This window comes from Eumetopias jubatus, unplaced genomic scaffold, assembly GCF_037043125.1.
Source record: "Eumetopias jubatus isolate StellerSeaLion01/CBP00866 unplaced genomic scaffold, mEumJub1_p1.0 scaffold_3, whole genome shotgun sequence".
Taxonomy (NCBI): domain Eukaryota; kingdom Metazoa; phylum Chordata; class Mammalia; order Carnivora; family Otariidae; genus Eumetopias; species Eumetopias jubatus.
Window position 1 is genome coordinate 50,771,068 of NW_028274809.1, and position 21,806 is coordinate 50,792,873.

A 21,806-nucleotide genomic window follows, 5' to 3' on the forward strand; every position below is an offset into this window, starting at 1 on the left:
GTAAAGAAGACATTTTTTGAGAGAGAGAGAGTGAGAATGGGGGAGGGGTAAAGGGAGAGGGAGAGTGAGAATCTTAAGCAGGCTCCATGCCCAGTGCGGAGCTGGACACAGGGATCGATCTCACACCCCTGAGATCACGACCTGAGCCAAAATCAAGAGTTGGTCACTTAACCAACTGAGCCACCCAGGCGCCCCCCAGCCCCATAGTAAGAGGAGTCTTAAGTGATGAAATATTTTGATGTACAACGAAAGACCCAGATGGGTCCAGCCCCTGCAGTATTTTCTCGGGGCTGGGAGGTAGCGGTGGCGGTAGTTTTTAGTTTCCGTGTAGAGATGTGACACAGTTTATGCTCAGAACATACACAGTTGTATTTATAAACAAAAGAGCACTCCATTTTTGGATTCAGCTGTGATCTTTGCCACCTTCCCTTTACTGGTCTCTACTGGTAATGCTTGATTTTGCTTATCTGTGTGGGATTCTTTCAGTTAAAGTTTCCAGTGGCATGAGGTCCATGAATAAGATGCTTTTGGTATTTCAGTTTGATAGTTGCAATACCTTCATTAATAAATTATGTGCAGTCCTCTTTTGGGAGATAAAATGATTTTCATCATGATGGTCGTGTTTCTAATCAGACTGCAAAATCATTTCTACTCTGCAATTGCCATAATACAAATGCATCTTATTAGTGCCTCTGTACAGGCTTTTCTGACAGGTACTCACTTTCAAAGCCACTAAAAATTCAATATATATGCACCCTTGTTGGTAAGCTTGAGACTTAGAGTTAATTTAAAATTTCTTTGAAAAATTTTGTTCACCTTCAGGATTTTAATTTCTCCAGCCAAGTAACAACACCCAAATATTAGGTGTGTGCTGAATAGACTAGCACAAATTAAATAACAACAAATTTGGATTCTCTGTACAGATATGTGAGTATTTACTGTGTCACATATAGAGTGTAATCTGGTTCAGTTCCATATGTTGCACTGAGCATTTGGGGGTGGGGTGGGACAAATCCATGGCGTTCCACATCTGTTCTGTATTAAGAAGGCAAATACAAAAATTACAATCACTGTGAGTAAATACCATTACTTATTGCCTTCTGTAAGAAATTACTTGCTATTTTTTTCAGCAAGTAAAATGACAAGTATTTCAAGATCGGTGTTTGTTCAGACTGTAATCTTTAATATTTAAATAATATAAGCATTCAAGAAGATGGTAAAAATGAGATAGAGCAGAGATTTCTAATACTGTTCCGGAAATCCAACTGATAGAATTTTTGAATATGGTTCCCAGCTGTATCAATAAGAAAAAATGGTAGAATCAGACCTTTCTTTAGTTATCTCTTCGGGTGATAATATCTAACAGTGGCTAGAGCTTTATAGAAAACACCTGTATGTGTATTACCTCATGTAATCCTTGAAAGTCTGTGAAGTAAGTATTATTTCCATTTTACAAATGCAGAAATCAAGGCCTCAGAACTCCAAGTTTTGTAAGTAGCAGAGCTGGGCCTCAGAACCTCTTATTTTATTTCCCAAGTTATATGTTTTCCACCATTGCAAATGCTGATAAAAAGATCAATGCATCCTGACATTGTAAAAAAGCATAGGGTCAGGCATGGAGTGGGCTACTAATGTTTTTTCTTAAACTGAGTTCTCCTGACTGCATGCCAGAAAGCACATATAATATAGTTCCAATTCTGATCCCAAGTACTGTCGTTTTTGCTTTTCAGTTTTCCTTGCCTACCAAATTAAAGTTTCAGTGGAATGATTTTTATAGATGGCAAGCAGATAAATGAACAATTAAAGTGATTCTTTTGGTATTGATAGTTTGGTTTGTTTTGACGTTAATAGTTTAAAGATATGTGATTCTCAGTAGAAAAAAAATGGCATTTTCCCTCTAAGTTTCCGTTTTCCCTTGAATTTGGAGAGAAGTGTGGAGTTAATAGTATTTAACAAGGTCAGGAAGAAAGTTGAAATTCAAAGATGATTGTTGACTGGTTACCACAAATAAAACCAGATTGGCTACTTTCCACTGGAAAGTCTTGTTTCTCATTCTCAGATCTTCCCACCACCAGCGTCCTCCACAGCCAAGAAAGAAAACCTAATTCGTCTTGTTTTTCTTTCATTAAACATTTTTATTGTGACAGGGATTCAACAGTTGAAAGACAACTAAAGCTGGTTTTTTTTTGGGGGGGTGGATAAAGTGCAACAGTTATTTGTTGTTTCTACTTTGAATGGCAGGTCTTGAGAACTGGAGGAACTATAAAGAAGGAAAAGACGTGCTCAGGGAAGCTTGTCCAGTCCAAAAGGAAAGGATATGTGGACTGTGGAGGCTAAATCATAAATGAAAGCAAATGTAGAAGAGAACTTCCCACTAATCTCGAGGCTGTGGAGGGGAATGACACCTCTTGGTAGCAGAGCGGTGCTGGGGCTGCCCTTCCAAACAGCACACCTCTGCACACACTTAACATCGCGAAATGGGATTGAATGGGCTTGTAGTGTTGGGTCTTAGGAAAATTTAGGGCATCAGCAAGTGTAGGTTGGGGTGATACATGAAGCTTAGGATAGCTCTGAGATGGTAAATAGTCTGTGAAACAGAGAACAAAGTATTTCTTGTCTATACTGGATGGCAAATAAAGCTAATAACGTTGATGTGGTTCACTCTAATTTTATTTCTACATTATTTTGGTGACTCTGGTGGGGGGGGATCAGGGCTTCTCTAAGATAGGATCCCTATATACTATTAAGAAGAGAATTTGTAAATACTTATGACTTAACTGGACAAAAGAATAGAAGAATATAAACAAAATCTCTACTGCAGAACTCTTTCCCTGTGACTTGTAACTCAAATGATCTATCAAAGCTTTAAAAAGAAGCATGGGGCACAGAAATATTATACCCACAGAGATTGCATTGTCCTGTCTGCGTACATTTATCTCTTTCCTCTTGTTCATTCTCCCCTATTCTGCTTCTCCTCATATTGCTCTGCTCATTAAATGAAACACAGGCCTGTAGGAAGTAAATGCAGAATTGCTAGAAAATCAAGCATGAAACAAACAGAAGAGATTGACATTCTTTAAGCCCATTGATCAATATCCATGAAGCTCATCTGAATTTCTTTCAAATTACTAGTTCAGGCAGTCTTGTCTTTAACTTCTCTTATATACCCAATACCAATGGTCTGAAACTAGAGGTGTCAGCACTCCTTCCTTAGAAACATTCGATCATTCAAAATGGCCCCCTTATCACACCCTGAAAAGAGCTTTGAAGTTAGGGCACCTGGATCCAAATTCTTGCTTTGCAACTTACTGGCTGTTTAGCCTGCTCTCCAAGTTCTAAGATCAGGTGAGTGGAGCTGGGCAGTGCCTGTTGAGCAGTGCCTGGAGCACGGTAGGTGTTTAATAAATATCAGAATTATTCCACATTTTACTCTTGAATTCTCTCTGTAAGGTCCACAGTTCTCAAACAGGGCTCTATTGAGGGCTTAACCCGCTGAGAAGAAAAAGTGGCTTCCAAGAGATCTTACACCCTGCCCTGCTCTCACTCCACCATCTTTAAGATGCCAAACTCAAAAAATTCCCTTCATTTATTCGCAAGTTGAAGATTGAAATCCTCTTTCTTTTCTTCTTCTTCCTAAGCAGATGTGCTTAGACAGTGGCATGGTCAGGAGACAGGATGAACACTCATTCAATTAAGAAAGATACGATTCTGGAAAAACCACAATACTCAATTCTACAAATACTTCTGTAACTGATAAATATTTGTTTTCTTCCAAATATGATTTACTTTGGAAATCAAAAAACCAAGATGCTTCTCGAATCACTTTTAAATACAGAGGATGGTAAACTAATGGGAAGCTTAACAGCTTTATGTTGGTTATCTCTATGGAGAAGCCAACTTCCAGACTGATTCACTTAATCTTCCAGCTTTGGAAGTGGGTTTTTATGCTTTGCTGTTATTCATTGTAATAGATTATTTCACATAGAGGAACAAAACAAGTAAACCAATGTTTTTCTTAATGTTATTGGTAAAATCTTGGTCCCCGAGAACGGTTATTGTTCACTGTTTAGGTGAGCAAGAAGACATCTCTTGCAAAGATATGTGTTCTCATTGTGAGCTGAATTTTGTCAGAGGAGCTCTTGGTGTTTTTCATTTCCTAGAGAGTTCCAGAAGTACTAAAATTATATCAAGACAAAGTGTTTATGTTTCAAAAGAGCAGGTTCTGCATTCCAGGCTACACACTGAGGGTTCTCAAAACAGAGGCGGCTTTAACTGAAATTTGGGAAATAAGGATAACTCCTAAGGGCTTGGACTAGTACATATTGGAAAAAATAGAAGAGAACCTATCAGCCAGCTGAAAAAGGAAACAACCTGATTCCAGGGATTGGCATGCCTTTCTGTACAGATTTGCATAGTAAATACTTAAGGCTTTGCCTGGGCCATAGAGCCTCTGCTGCAAGCTCTGCCCTTGAGGCTTACCAGCAGACATTGACAATACAAACATGAATGAACATGGTGGTGTTCTAATAAACCTTTATTTACAAAAACAGGAGGTAGGGTGGATTTGGTCTTTGGGCTGTAGTTTGCCTACTTTGTGGGTCATCTAATCAAATGTTCACTAACTAGTTTGAATGATTTTATCATTTTTTAGACTTAATGAAATAGTTTTGGTGGCGTAGAGAATTAACTACTGAGAAAGTTTAGGCTTGTGCTTAAATAGGACTTTGCCTAGCATTTTGCCATTAGAGCGTGAATCTATTGGGTAGAACATTGTTCTCTTCAGGAATAAAATGCGAGGGCTTGGGAAATATATCAAATTACCATTTCCTTTGTATCAGTTTATTAACTAGGGCTGAAAGAGGCTCTAGAAGTTGCAGGGGAATACATGGTACCTGGCCTAGGGAATAAGGGAGTGAAAGAAGCCAGGAAAGGGAGATGTAAGTCGCCCCCTTTAAGCAATTATTCACAGGACTCATTTGACCACCCAGTAATATTTTGTTGTTTTCCTGCAAAGGCTCATTCTTTAGGATGATCCAGCAGGGAAAATCCATACATAATAGAAGATGGTAGAACCTACAAAAGAAATAAGAACAAAAGGTAATTCTTTTAAAATCCCTCAAACTGCTGCTCTCATTTCTCTCTCACCTCCCATTCATTCTAGTTTGGTGTATTGAAATGTGTTCCTACTGCTAATTATCCCCTCTTTTTAAAGCTGGCAGGCCTATAGTAATGAAAAACTATAAATATGGTTTGTAGTTGGCATTTTAAAAAATGTTATTTACTCTTTGCTGTTTCCTTAACATTTCCATTTAAGTTGCTAAAAATAAAAAAAAAAAGAAGAAAGAAAGAAAGAAAAGGAAAGGAAAAAGAAAAAGAAAAAAAAAAGATACTAGGAAGTGTTGCCCATGCATTAAAAACTCTGTTGTGTGTTTAACCCATTCACCATAAGCTTGATTTACAACTGCTTTCCCTGCCTGATGAATCCCACATGCCCCATAATTTAAACATCTTAATGTGCCTCTCACTGGAGTCCCTTTTTATTTGAATGTAAATTGATTCTGAAACTGCTCCCAGTCAGAAGTTTGTGTTTGAAATACTGTAGCTTAGAGTCGAATATGGTCATACTAAGGTTCAGTCTGTGAGGTATAGAAATGAGGTTCAATTGCCGGCATAATTAACTTACCTCGGGTTAATTTAACCATAAAATATACACTCCAGCTAACTGTTGAACCTGCCATAAATAAATAAATGACAGAGATCCTGAGCCATTCAACAAATGGACTGCAGTTTGTTCGTATAAATACAAAAGAATCTTGAGTTCCTTTCTGGATTTGTGCAGTTTATTCTTTTTTTTTTTTTTTTTTGGAGGACTTTTAGGGATTTTCAATGGAAGGAGGCAGACATGATTCTTGTAGCATTCTAGACCTGAGAGCAAGCCCACTAATTCTTATCTAGTCCAGGTAAAAACCAAATATAATCTATGTAAGACAGTGGCTTATCTATCATCTATCTCATTCAAAAAAGAGTATTCTGGAAGACATTTAATGATCTCCTTTTGTAGATAATTCTGGAATTTAATAATAATTCCTGCTATTGGCAAGTTCCACCACAGGTTTTAGCACAAGAAAATGTCAAATTACATGAAATATTTAGTGACAATTATAAATGTTATACTTTTTTAAAAGTGCTTGTTCAATACCTTACATTTACATAGCCAGATCTGTAAGTATTTTGGACTTAGGCTGGATATTCTCTTAATAAGTCTTGGTAACATTTCAAGTCCTACTGTTCTCCTTCAAGCTCAGGAAGGAATGTGTTAGCTTCAAATATGCCTGGGTTCAGCTGTAGCTGTCTTTGGAGACAAACCACAGACCCTTGACCTGATCCCCTTCTCAGAGCCATAGCCTGGAGAGTGGGAAAACGTCTTGTGTGATGAGGCCACCAACTAAACAACAACAACAACAACAAAACATGAATAAATGAGGCAGTAGGCACACAAATGTATCCAAAGATAGGCTTGAGCCTAGAAAATGTCCAGAGTTCCACCGAGAAGGCTAATACCCTGACCCTAGTCTAGTGTCAAACAGTCAGAAGCTGTGTTGAAGCAGAGATCTGCCTCCAAAACACAGAGGATGGTGATTTTGACCCAGGGAACCAACCTCTTGGACAACTGCTTTTTTTTTTTTTTTTTTGTCTCAGGAAATTAGGTTGTGGTCTTAAAAATTCCTGAGGCTTGGAGCAGATAGAAAGGACGTAACAATTGCACCAGGAATTATGCTAGACTATAAACTTCTTCTTTCCTTAGAAAGCGAAAGAAAACAAACCTGCTTTAATAACATGCAAACTTAAGTTGTAAAATAGCTCTTTACATTGATCCGGCGTTGTTTATCTTAAAGGACACTTGGACACTTCCTCATTCAAGGGCAAGTTTTTACTGCGTGTTACTGTGGCAGATGCTGTGTTCTTGCATGGTGTCTGCCCTGCTGTAACTTACAGTGTGATGTGGGAAGCAGACAAGGCAAATGACATACTGTGAGAAGTGCTAAGAAGGATAAATAAGATGCAATGATATTGGGGGTGGAGGTGGAGAGGGAGGTGGCAGGGAGCAGGTGACTACCTGCTGAACAAGGGGAGTCATCGAAGTAGAATCTCTGTGAAGCTGATGAGACTAAGCTTTGGTGTCCTTCACTTCTCCTGGCCTCTTCCAAGGTCCTGAGGCATCCCATGATCATGTGTTTTGTGATGTTTGCAAATTTAAGATTTAAAAAAAATTATTTTTCCATAAAAAAGATTCCCCCAAATTGCATAAATTTTAGGGCTCAAAAAGTCTGAGTTCAGGCTTGGTGGTTGGGGAAGATTTCTCTGTGGAAGAAATATTGTAATTGATTCCAACAGGATAAGAAGGAACCTGCCATGCTTGATGTGGGGATAGTGGTCCAGGTAGGTTGCAGGACCATTTGGAAATTCTGAAGCTGGAAATTGCCTTGCCAGATGGAGGACCTGTGGAAGGAGTAGAATGGGGAATGGAGAGAGAGGTGGGAGATAAGGTTGGAGATGTGAGCAGGGGCAAACATGGAGGGCCATGGTGGCTACATTATGTAGTTTGGTTTATGTCAATGTGATATGTAAAACCACTAGCATGTTTGAAGCAGGAGAATAACATTATCAGATTTATGTTTTTTAAAAGATGATTCAGGGGCACCTGGGTGGCTAAGTTGGTTAAGCATCCAACTCTTGGTTTCAGCTCAGGTCATGATCTCAGGGTTGTGAGATTGAGCCCTGTGTGGGGCTCTGTGCGTAGCACAGAGTCTGCTTGAGATTCTTTCTCCTCCTCTCTCCCTGCCCCCACTCTCCTTCTGCTCCTTCCCCCGCTCGCACACATGCTCTCGCTCTCTCTCAAATAAATAAATTCTTTTTTTTAAGATTTTATTTATTTATTTGAGAGAGAGAGAATGAGAGACAGAGAACCTGAGAGGGAGGAGGGTCAGAGGGAGAAGCAGACTCCCTGCAGGGAGCCCGATGCGGAACTCGATCCCGGGACTCCAGGATCATGACCTGAGCCGAAGGCAGTCTCTTATCCAACTGAGCCACCCAGGTGCACCAACAAACAAATAAAATCTTAAAAGATGACTCAGATTTTATAAGAACGTTTGATATGAGGTTGGCAACATGCTCAGAGAAAGGAGGCTGTTGCAATATTCCAGGTGAAAGATATTGGTGGTTTGGATTAGTTATGGAGGGAAGTAGGCTTAAGATGCACATCAGATTTTGGAGTCATAGGACTACCTGATGGGTTGGATGTACAGCGCTGGGAAGAGGCAAGAGTCAAAGGTGACAAGTGATTTTCTGACTTGAGCCACTGGGCGGATGGTAGTGTTACTTACTACGATGAGGAGGGCCTAGGAAGAGGGAAAAATTGGGTGGATGGGTCGTGGGGAAATAAGAGTTCTGATTTGGCTGCATTAAGTTTGAGATACTTATTACTCAACAGGAAGATACTGAATAGGTGGTAAGATACATAGTCTGGAACTTAGAAGAAAGCTATAGGTACAAATTTAGGCGTCACCAACATATATATGATGAATAGCATATTTCCAAACTATGTAAACTTCCTATTTCTGCTCTTTTTTAGCAGTTCTTCATTCCATAATTTAATTAAATGAGGCAGGACAGTTTCTAAACAAGATTAAGTAGAAATGCTCAGTTGAAGAGTTACTTTATGTGGAACTACAGGATTCTTATAAAAAGATGCTGGAGTCTGGAGTACAGCTGGAAGGTTGCAATAATCACAAGAAGTTGTATTAGGAATATCTCAAAGGGCATTTATTATTATTATAATGGATATGGATTTGTAAGTGTAAATATGTCAATGTTGACATCTCTTTGAAGGTGATATATAAGCAGGATTATGGAGTTAGACGTGACTTGGCGTTATTTAATCCCACTCGAGTGTGCAGGAATGAATTGGGTATGTGAAATATGTACACCGTCTTAATAAATCAGACTTTAACTTTGTTATCAGAGTAAGTTTACATTTCTTAGTGGCCTGTGAGAAACAATTATGTGACTACCAGTGAATCATTCCAATCAATGAACAGACCAGGCTTTTAAAGCATACGTGAAATGTGGCCAACATTGTGTTTGCCTGTGGATTAGGACCTTGACTTTAGGAGGTTTCAGTTAGGCGATGTTTTTCCAGAGTTAAATACACATTTTTGCAAATAAGCAAGGAATAGGAATACTGGCTAATCTGGATGAAAAGTTTTAAATGTCAACTATAATTAAACACAATGTGAGGGTTTAGGATCCTGACAAAACCATATTTGTACATGGTGTAACATTAGAGACAATTTCAAAGAGCTGCGAGACAGAGATACTGTCTAGAAGGGGAAAGTAATTAGTTAAGCTGGTCTTTAAAAATTCTTACCTTTTCCTTATGGAATATAGATTAGTATACATAATCAGTACTTGCAAATGCAATGCAAGTTGTGTTATTCTTAAACAATTTCATTCTTTCATTCATTTGTTCAGCTTTTAAAAAAATACACAGGTATTGAGGTAACTTTGGAATTCAGGAAGGAGATTATTAGGCTACAAAGTAAGATTTGTAGGGATGACCTCTGTTTAACTATGAAATGTGAAGAATGCCAGAGTCAACTCAACATTCGACTCCATAAGAAATTTTCCCCGAGCGGATTCTGTATGAATGAGTTTCTATCTTATTACAGACCCCTTTCTTGAGATTCCTCTCTGTTTTTGATGAGAGTTGGGGACCTAGAAGTTTTTGTATCTTATCTTTGTGGGATTTCTGTCCTCTACTACCCTCATACACTTAATTCCTGAAATACTTATTTTGAAGTTTAGCAGTATTTGAATTAAAATCTAATCTAGAAAAAATAAAGATAGGTGTGAGGAAGGTAGTGGAAAGGAATAAGCAGAAGAGACAAGCCGACACGAGTGCTTTCAAGGCGAAAATCGTACTTTTTCGGTTGCTTGACATTAGTGTTAAACCCTAAAGAAGGACACATTAATGATAAGATAAAAACATTTTAGAGACGAGTAGGATAGGAGGCAAAGACCGTGCTAGGGTTATAATGGAACAATTGAAGAGACCTTGCTGATAGCGCTGGAAAGAAGAGCAATGCAGTTGCCAATTCTGCTCCTTGTAAACTTTTTGGTAGGTAAACGAAACAGGGCAGGTCGAACGGTCACCCTAAGCTGTTTGCTTGTGAAATCTGCCTCCAACGCAAACTTTCTGGAGTCATCAGCCAATAGCGATGTCCAAAGTCAAACCTAAGTCGTTAAGAAGTGTTAACACGTGGGAGGTGCCCAGTGCCGAGCGTGACCTCCGCAAAGTGAGCCCTCCCTCCTTCTGGCCGGGACACGCCAAGGGGCTGCTCAACAGACCCATCCATGGCGCTGTGGCGCATCTCCCTGCCCAGCTCCCGGAGACGTCCTGGTGATCTCTGAGCTCGAGCAGGCGACTCGGGGAACTGGTGCCAAACGGCTCCAGGGAAGGACTGTGCCAGGGGGACGCGGAGCCTCTGCGCGGGCACTGCCCCTGGATCTTTCTTACAGAGCCAGAGTCCCCCCCAGGAGCTCCTCACACTCTGCCTTCCGAGCCCCATCAGCTTACCTGTGTGGTTGTCGCTGTTCACACAGCCCGGATTATCTCTCACCAGTTACATTTGAACAACCATGAGCCGCTAAACAAGGCGGTATGCTGAGGCCACCCAAATACCAGTGTTGACTGCATCACCCCTAAAATACCCTTATTCCATACTTGACTTTGTTTGCCTGCCTTTGGTTAAAAAAAGATCACTTTTGAAAGAGAAGAAAACCTTGAATGAATATGAGGTCTTTATTTTATTGTTGCCAAGCATGGCTTTTGTTAAAGTTTGAAGAGTTGAGAAAATGGATAACTTTTCATCAGCTACTAATGGAAAAAAAAATCGCTTAAACATGTGACTTCCCCGACGATTAACTTAAATTTGGGAAAACTGGCTAGATTTTCCCCATCCCTCGTGTTCTGCAGTAAGTCCACGAGACAAATGCGTCGCAGCTAAGTTTGCCCTTGTTTTGTATACTGAGAAAATGAGTTGCGTGTGCAGTTTGGGTGACCCTGCCTTCGACAGCCCGGAGCTGCTTTGGCATGCTAGTTGAATTGTCGACAATAAACACAGGAAAGGAGGCCCTTAAGCTACCATTTCCACTTAAAGGCTGCCCGCTGTTTCCTCCAACTATGCATGAAAAGCAATTAAGCAAAGTCTTGTATAACTGTAGTCGGCTAAGTGAAGGCTAAGCTGCACGCTGGAACTAACAAAAGACACACAAAATGCTTACAAATCTTCTCAGAACCAAACTGTGTGCAGCGGTGCTTGTAAGAATGTGTGGCCCAATTAATGGCAAAACACTTAACTAAAAGTTAAATTGCCCCATTGCCTTTTGCCCTATAAATTGGTGTCTAGCCTTAAGCACGAGAACCCTAGCTGCATGCTTATTTTACCAAGGCAGAAACACAATGAACCAAGATATGAACCAGTCTAATAACTTTACCAGTCCTGGGCCAACGATTAATGCTAAGAATTTTCACTGAATGAATACATACCTCTTTGTTATTTCTAATTGTGGCGGTGCAAAGGTTACTAAGTTCCCACATGGGATGGTACAAAAGACACTGTACCAACACAGAGACTCTATTCCATGCCATGGAAGGAAGGAACTGCCGGCCTGGAAGCGGAGTTAAAAAAATAAAATAGAGTAAAGGTGGCATTTGCAGGCAAGTGGTTGTGACACTAAGTTACCAGCTTTTCAATCTGTGTGAAGTTATTCTCTTGTTACTAATGGCTTACGATTTTGACATATAGTGTACCACTAAAAATGACTCATAAATTTTTTAAGCTCCCAATGACATCTCAGCTTGAAGTTATTAAAATCATCCCTGGGATAAAATACCTATAAGATTCTTTTAGACCTAAAGCCATTCTCTGGTGGTATAGTGTGTGTAAAAGGGTGTGACGTCCACTTTAATCCAGGAGCGGGCCCCCCCCAAAATGGGCCCATAGAATCTGGAGGCATATTTAAAGCCATTGGTCAACATTTTATTAAAAGTAAGATTTTGAAAATAAAGTAAAAGCTCAAAGGCTGCTAATATAGAATAGTTCACCTTACAACATTGTTCCACATGAAAACAGACATTGTAAGCCTACATTTTAAAATGGAAAGTAAAAATTAATGGAAATATATACAAACTTTAAAAATCGTGATTTATCAGTTTTAAAATTAACATTAGAGCAAGCACGAGTTTGTGGGAAGTATATATGAATGTGTATGTGTGTGTGTTCATATATGTATATGGCTATTGGAAGTGAAAATATTTTCATCAGCTGATTCCAATTGGCCCTTAATTATGTTTTTAAGTTAGGGTATGACATACTGTAGTAATTTAATTGTTAAGGATTATTTTTGTTATTTCAAGTGTGGACAGTAAGTGCCTTTACTGTAGACAGCAACATCCTTTGTTCTGTCAAGTAAAAGGCAGCTGTAATAAGACTGGGTTCTTTGCTTCTGTCTCTATTTTTAGTAAATCAAGGATATGTCCTAGAAAATATTTCCTCTGATCATTTTTTCCCCTTTTCCTGACAGTGCCCAATGGAAACTAATCATCTTTAGAAAATTAAAGTCTAAATCATACAACATGTTGATTCAAAATCTGTGGATTATGAGGCTAGCATGGATTTGACATTTCAAATAACAAAACTATTGCAACTAAGAGTGCAGAATGGATAAACATGATATTAAGAATGCTGCATCACACTCACACTCACTCATGGAACTTGACCTAAGTTCACTTAGGTAAAATAGAGTGACTCTCAGGAAGAGGTTGTAAACCTAAGAGGTAAGAAAAGTTTTTCTTTCTTTTTTGGCTCTTCTCATTTTTCTTTCATTCTGGTTTGTAAGAATCTTGTGGCAAGAATTACTGGTATTCAAAACATCTACTCTGACATGACTGTCCTTGCTTATTGATTTGAAGCAGTGCAAAACCTTGAGGGGATCAAATGAGTTTCCAATTTCCATAGGCATTTAGAAATGCCTGTGATATATCCCACATGATCAGGATTGTTTTGTGTTCTTGGAACAAAGCTTGTTGGGTTCCTGGGTTCTCCTTGGGCCTCAGTGAAGGCTTTGCAATTCCTGTGTGTACTTTTGAAAATATTCGGATACCAAAGGAAAAGTTAGCAAAGAAGAGAAAGTTAGTCGTCATGAGACGCTGCCCCTAAATGTTTGCCGTCAATTAAAGCCCTGTTCAAGGTTAGGCTGGCGTTCCTCCAGCTGTGGTGTTCCCTGTAAAATAAAATATTGCCAGGTGTGGTCAATTATTTGATTTCCCTCTGAAACTCGAGAAACATGTAATCACTGTTAAAATGGTAAAAACTGATCAAGTGTGACATGCCATATAGTTCACTGATTGCAATAGCCTTGTAGGTACCAACTCTGAGCGGTACCCACTGATTAGTTTCTAGATCTCTAGAGCTGAAGCAAGAGTTGAATTAACCTTTAGTTTTCACATTAAGCTTTAGTCACATGATGGAGAATTGGTTAAAAGACCTATGGTTTATCTACCTGAGAGAACAGAATCAACTATTAAATGTTTTTGTGTGTTTAATAATGTAAGAAATGCTTATGATAATCTGAATGAATAAAGCAGGACTCAAAGTTGTATATGTAATGATTACAGTTGCATAAAAAAATCTGGGGTTAAAAAAGTCTAGAACATCAAAACAGCTTTTTTTCTGGTTTCCCTTTCTACTGGGAAAAACATTTTGATTCAAAAAGTACAATTGGCAGTCTGCATATGATTTGGAGGAAATGCAGAGGCAAAAATAAAGGAAAAAATAAAGCACTAAAAGCACCAAAATTGTAAAGAACCCAAACAAACAAAAAACCCCAAAAACAAAAAAGTGAAAAATAGAGGAATCTGAGGGCCCAGACATACACTTTCACCACTTGTGCCGAGAAGTTGAGTCCCATACTTCGTGTGCTTTGGTGATAAATTCTTGGAGATCTTAATATGCTGGATTATCTTTGGAGGAGGTAATAATGACGAAGCCATATAATTCTGTATAATTATACATAGAGTCTATATAAGAGGGTGAGTTCAGGAGCTAGTCGTAAATTCAGCATCAAGTCTGTCAGATTTCAGCCTTCTTACCTACAGTGGGGGACCAGTAGGGTTACCTACCCCGAAGGACTACTAGTCAACCAAGTAAGATGATGCACAGAAAATATTTAACATGCTGCCTTGTCACTAGTAAAAGTTCAGTGTTATCTATTTTAATGAGTTTCAAAATGTCCTCATTTGTATTTTCCAACTTATAAACTACAATCTGTAGGTTTTTTTCTTAGTAGATTTTACTTATTTACGAGAGAGAGCACACAAGCAGGGGGGAGGGGCAGAGGGAGAAACAGTCTCCCCACTGAGCAGGAGCCCAACGTGGGGCTCGATCCCAGGACCCCAGGATCACAACCTGAGTTGAAGGCAGACGCTTAACTGCCTAAGCCACCCAGGCGCCCTGCAGCGTTTTTGATTTTTGGGGTGGGATGTGGACACAATATGTAATCAGCATTAAAAACTCTTTTCATGGGCACAAAATATTTTTAAATCTCCCTGATGAATGGGACGCGTGGGTGGATGAGTCGGTTAAGCGCTGACTCTTGATTTCGGCTCAGGTCATCATCTCAGGGTCGTGGGATCAAGCCCCACGTTGGGCTCCGTGATCAGCATGGAGTCTGCTGGTTCCTTTCCCTCTACTCGTCCCCCTGTTCGCGAGCTTCTCTCTAAAATAAATAAATAAAATCTTAAAAAATCTCTCCGATGGAGATTCGAGGGTATTGCCTGTTGCTGCCTCTCTGGGTCTAAGCAATCCTATCCTTTGTTAACTTGACGAGTTTACATACATCTTTCGGGATTCGCTCCAGCGTTGCCTTCTCCGTGTTCTACTTTTGGCCCTTAAATTCTACCAAAATTTATAAAATCACTTTTTGTATTCAACAATCATGTAATTTTGGAGCAGAAAAAGTCCAGTTTTAACTTTGGCTCAATATATCCGACTAATCAGCAGACGAGAGAGACAATGGCCAAGGACTAGAGCCGAAGTTCATGTTTCAAATTCTGGGGGTCACAGTGTCATCTAACTTGAGTATAGGCTCTTGAAATCCCATCTCTTTTGTTGTATGGTATTATGTTTTATTTACTGAGGTGGAATTGACATGCAATATCAGAGGAGTTTCAGGTGTTCTGCATAAAGATACACTGAGAAGTGATCATTACAAGAAGTCTAGTGACCATCTGTCACCTTATGAAGTTAATTCAGTGTTGACTATATTTTCCAGCCTCTGCATGACCTGTTTATTCTGTAATTAGAAGTGTGTATTCCTTAATCCCTTTCACTTGCACTCCCCCATCCCCTGTGAGAACCAGCAATCTGCTGCTGTATCTCTGAGTCGGAAGCCCATCATTATTTTAAATTCCAATTTTGACTATTTTGTAGCTCCTTAGAGTTATGATTTTATTAGTAATAATGACTCAAAAGGGGAGTAGGGAGCACAAAGTCTTTGAGTTTCCTGTGTGCATTGGTCCATTTAAAGAAACCAAACTAAACATCTCCATCACAGTTCAAAGGCCCTTTGGTCATGCCTCAGAAGAGTGGCTAGGGCAAACTGGCCAGCTGTGGTGGCTTTTACCTAAGGAAGGTCACCACCTTGGTGCTACCTCAACCAAGAGGGTTCCTCACGAAGATTATATCTCTGGGTCAAGTCAAGGACTGGAACCGACCACCACCATGGCCTAGAAACTTTCTCTCCCTTTGATGCCTGGGCTAGGTGCAGTGGCCATGCTCCCCATCTGGTCTCTCTACCACCACAGGGTGTGTTTTATTTCCTACTCCTGGGCCTTTGGTCAAGTCCTCCCGGGTCCTCTGACAGGTGTCAGTCACCTGCAAGCTCAGGAGGGCTTGGAATCACTGTGTGAAAATTTGTCTACTTCTTGCCTGACTGCTTTCAGGCTCTGCACATCAATAGTTTGTGGGGGTAGGTTCAAGGTGAGCACTCTAGGACATGTCTAAAAACACTGAGAACTTAGTGTGCTCTTAAAGGTGTATAATAGTATGCATCTGACATGGACCAGTGTTCAAATCGCTTCTATGGTGTTTCCTTCCACTTTTGTTTTCCCTGAGTTTTGCAGATAACTTCAAAGACAACATTCAAAATTTTATGGAATTCTCAGCAGGTAGTTTTCACAATGAGTATCCATTCCCAGCACTGTTAAGAATATCACGAACAAAGGAACAGATGTGTTTTCACTTGGAGGATAACCACAGTGCCCTTCTCATGTATTTCCTTTATGCTCATTTGGCCTACTGCAAACACAATAAATGTTTAACATATTTTATGGTCGTTGGGCATAGAGACAAGCTGGCACTCAAGTTCCTTATAAATACCACATACCTCTTGGTGATTTCTCCTCGACTGCAGGTTGGTAAATGTTCCTGGGGTAACCAGATAATGCTCTGGATTTTTGGCTAATTGTAATTGGTTTTCTAATCAAGGTCATTCATGTAACCACAGATGAAAATACTGAAACTTGAATCCATTCGTCAACCTTTAAGTTTCTTTTTTTTAACCTTTAAGTTTCTTAAACCAAATGTTTCTACTACTTCTGACTACATGCTTTATGATTACCTAAGTTAAAGTTAAAACTCCCAAATCAAATCAGCTGATGGTAATGGAGGCGGAGTAAGTCAGAAAAGGCATAGTACCCTGGCAAAACAGTGAAATTGCCTAGAAACTCTGGGCCCCATCAGAGCCCAACTGAAACTGATTTCTAGGGGTAGGTCCCAGGAGTCTCGACATCGTAAATGTTCCCCAGGTGATTCTGATATAAGGGAGGGTTCAGTGAGAACCATGTGGCAGTGCTTACTATTATTTGTGATAGAGATTTGTGTGATTGTGTTATTTTATCTAAACATAAACTTTACTGGTGAACCCCCAAAGCAGTGTCTCATTTCCATTGGGAACATTGCAATTGGTGTTTTTTCCATTGTCTATTTTCGTCCTTATGAAAAGAAAGTGGAAAATGGCCTGATGAGGTGACATAATGCTTAAATCCACACCCGCTCTCTAACTTTTCTCCCCACAGGGTTCAGTCTACAAAATCTCCAACACTTGCTGCTATTAATAAAAACTGAATAAAATGATGCCTTTGTCTGAAGACATTAGCAGAATTGCAGTCGTGTTCCAAAGTATTGGGGGCTGAGAGGAGGGTGTGAGGAGGCCAGTTGCCGAGGGCGCAAACCTAAAGGGCTGCTCTATTTGTTAAGGGGAAAGGCACCCAGCCAGCCAGCCATGAACCACAAGGGCTCCGTCGCCAACCTAGATGTCCATGCTGCTTGAACAGTTCTGCTTACTTTAAGCAGTTCTACCACATGTGCTCAGGGATTCTAAAGACCATTTATATATTTTATTGAAACAAGTTTTAAAAAGCTGGACAAGCAGTATTGCTCTCTGCTCATGTTAACAACTATTTTAGAGTTAAGGTTATAAAGATTAAACATTCTGGACTCAAACCAGGAAACTAGCACCATATCCTCCCTCCCCACAACACCCCAACTCCCAAACCCTCCACAATCGAAAAACTATTGTCCTATTTAGTTCTTATTTGAGGATGCTGAATGTTGTAGTACCCTGGCAAAACAGTAAAATTGCCTAGAAACTCTGGGCCCCATCAGAGCCCAACTGAAACTGATTTCTAGGGGTACGTCCCAGGAGTCTCGACATCGTAAATGTTCCCCAGGTGATTCTGATATAAGGGAGGGTTCAGTGAGAACCACGTGGCAGTGCTTACTATTACACCCTCAAAGTTTAGCTCACATCAGAAACACCTGAAGAGCTCGTGAAACCCAGCTCACTGAGCCCTCCTCCTGGAGTTTCTGACTAAGTCTGGGGTGAGTCCTGAGAATTTCCCTTCTATCATGTTCCAATGCTCATCAACGCTGCTCCAGGGATCACACTTTGAGAACCGCTGCACGGATATGAATCCTGACTCATTCTGGAAAACATCCAGAAGTGCTATTGTTGTTCATGATGGAGTTTTGGAGAAGGAGATAGAGTCAGTGCCACAGAGCAAAGGTGGAGGAAAAGGACTTTAAGAAAAATGGTGAGAATGTTATAAAAATTGAACAGAGGGAGGTTTGAATTTGAAAAGTACTTCCTGGGCAGAGGAGTTTTATTAGAGAAGTTTGAGGGGAGAGAAGTTTGAGAGGAAGCTATAATGGATGTGAAAGGATTTAAAGGAGGGGTGCCTGGGTAGCTCAGTCTGTTAAGTGTTTGACTCTTGATTTTGGCTTGGGTCATGATCTTAGGGTGATGAGATTGAGCCCCGCCTCAAGCTCCATGCTCCGTGCGGAGTCTGTTTGAGATTCTCTCTCTCCCTCTACCCTTGCTGCCTACCGCCTCCACTCTCTCTCAAAATAAATAAGTAAATCTTTAAAAAAAAAAAGATTAAAAGGAAATTCTTAAAAAGTATGTTAGGGTCTTCCTTTATCTCTGGATGTGCCCAGAAATGCAAGCACAGGAGGGTTTGTGGTTGTGCCGCCTATCACTGGGGCCACCCTCTTTGGGGTGACCCATGGGTCACGTGTTTATAAGCATTGCATTCACCACACTTTTCCTTCTTCATTCCCACCTCTAGAAAACAACAACAAGTTAACATCAACAACTCCCTAGGAAACAAAAATTAGAAGGAATGGGGTTTCAAAGACTCAAAAGACTGAATTCTTGGGCCTTGAGCAAAAAGAAATTTGCTTGAGTCTAGGAGAGACTGTGTTCTGGGCCAAGATGGGGGTGAAAGAAAATGTAGAAAAATTTATCCAGTGGTTCTCATCACCCTTTGGTCAAAAGATATCCCGGGCTGTGACAGCCCACTGCACTTCAGTTATATGTGTGTGTTTGGGGGTGGGGTGGGAATGAAGAGGTGCCCAGGAAGGCCCCACAGAGGCAGGCACCTCAGGTGGAGGTGAGTGTCCCAAGCACAGGTGGGCTTCGCCTGGGTAGCTGTCAGAGTTGACACAGGGCTGGGACAAGATACATCAGGGCTGAGAGGTTCTGGGCAATGGTGCGTGCAGAAGAGGCATATGATTTGGTCAATGGAGACGGAGCATGGATGTATATATAATTAAGAGTTTTGTGGTGGGCCCATGGTACCCACCGCAAAACTCTTAATTGCTCATGACAGGAATATACACATGAAATAAAAACCAGCCACACGATCCCAATAAACCATTTGTTTCACAGTTCTATCTAGATTTACTAACTCTGCAAATTCAACAGACCAAGGTAGGTTTCACCTTTGTTTATAGTGCCCATTTTCACTACAGGAAGGATTAACGAGCAATATAAAATGACCCAAAAGCAAAATTGGAACATGGGCTCTGGCTATCAATGAACAGGTTCACTGATTTCTGAATTAGTGAAAGTGGGTGCTGTTGGGAGGGGAGAGAAGTGGAATTTGAAATTTACTTTAGAAGAATCAGATGGAATTCATTATACTTTGGTATCACAGTTAATTTTTTAGCCACAAATAATAGCAAATACTTTTGGCACCCCACGGTTAGTAGGAAACCAACTGGTTTAGCAGTCAGAAAACCTGAGATCTAGTCCGAATTTTGTTGATTTTTCTAGTCTTCTTACAGAATGATGTTCTTTAAGAGCAGTCCTGACAAAGTATCCTATGAAACAGGTGAAGAATCTGATGTTATGTCCTAGTTAGGCACCTGGTTTTTCAAGCATGAGCTAAATTTGTCCTTGCCTGTCTTCAACTCAGATTCAAATTAGAGAAAACTCAGATTTGTTGTTTCCTTGGGTTAGGGGGTGAGGCCAAAATAAGGTTTAAGAGAGCACAAAGAAATCAGTAGAGCCTTGTCCTCCAGGTAGGAATGTACAGGACAAATGTTATGACAGTTCAATTTCGGTAAACAAGAAATTTGGCAACGTTAACACAACACCACAGTAGAGTTTAGTAACTTCAGTTTCTTTTTCTTTTCTGGAGGTGGAGGGGAGTTTACATCCCTCAAAGGACATTGACTAAAATAGATGAGACTTAGACTGGAATTTTTTTTTTTTTTATAGCAAAGAGCAAACTTTCTTTCTTTGTTTCTTCTGTCGCCCTCTATTGGTTCTGATCCTGGAAGAGCAAAACAACAAAAAAACTTGAGATTCAGCCATTTATTTTATGTGAAAATTAAATATATTTGTTCCTTATTCTTGGTCCTATTTCTACCTTACCTTCAAAGGTAACGTGTCTTAGAGCTACAGTAGAAAGTTTTTTCTAAAAAATTAAAATTCTAATGGAACAAGTACAAACTCTAACTGGGTTATTAAGGATTTAATCAAGAATTTAAAATCTGATATTAATATTAGCTATTTCATGTAATTGCATTATTAAACCAATAAGAAAAAGAATTTATTATTAAATAATTAAAAATCATCCCTTACAGGTCACTTGTAGCTTATCGGTGACATTCTGCAGTCCTACTGAAACTTAATTTTCATTGGATTATTAGTATAAAATGTATCCTTCCACTAGTTCCTGGTCCCACCTCCCATCTTCTCGCAGAGCTTTCTCATTCTATTTTGCTTTCTCTTTCCTGTGTCTTAAAAATTTCCCTATGGGTTATTTTATTATTATTGTTATTAATTTTTTTAGAGAGGGAGAGTGAGAATGTGAGGGCTGGGGCAGGGGCAGAGGGAGGGAGGGAGGGAGAGAGAGAGAGAGAGAGAGAGAGAGAGAGAGAGAGAATCCCAAAGCAGGCTCCACACTGAGCCCTGAGCTTGATCTCGATCTCATGACCCTGAAATCATGACCTGAGCCAAAATCAAGAGTCTGACCCGTGACTGAGCCACCCAGGTGCCCCCCATGGGTTATTTTTGCCTCCACACATAAATATACTCAAGATGTTCCCATCCTGAAAACGATTAGGTCCTGTCTATCCACTGCTGTATCTTTCCTTGTCTTGCTGTCTCTGTTCTTTTTTTCCCTTCCTGTCCCCATTTCTCTCTTTTTCTCCAGAGCTCCCCTCCCTGCCCTCCTCCTCCCTTCTCCTCCTACAACCTCTCCCTTTCATTCACTCATTAAGTACTGTTGAGGGTGGTGGTGCCTTCGTTGTGTCTAACAATGTGGTGAGTTCTGGAAAACAGGAATGTACTGGAAAGACTGGAATGTGCCCTTATGGGGCCTAATATTTGGCAAAGAAGACAAACGTGTGATAAGCAAGTAATGCAGTAGCCTCGCCTTCACTTCTTACCTCAAATCTATTGCAACTGGGTTTGATGCTCCAGCCCAGGCTGTCAATGACCTCTCAGTTCCAAAAGCAATGAACCCTTTTTGTTCTACTTAAACTTTTAATTTCTTATCAGAGCTTATCACATTATTCTTCTGGAAGCTTCTTTCTCATTTGCTTTGTGTCCCCAGTCTTCACTGGCTTTCTTATTCTTTCTTGCCCCATAGGCCTTTATGGTAACTTTTCCTATGCTCATTAATGAAATGGGTGACATTTCATAGTGCTCAATGATTAGTCCTTTTATAATTTTTCTTCTCTGATTTCCTGAGGCAAACCTATTGCCATGCATTCTGTTGCAACCAATGCATTGGGAACTACATAATCAATCATATCTCTTTCCCAAGGATGAGTTCCATCTATTTAACTGCTTGGTAGCATCCTATCTCAACCGCAACAGGTTCCAAGTTGAAC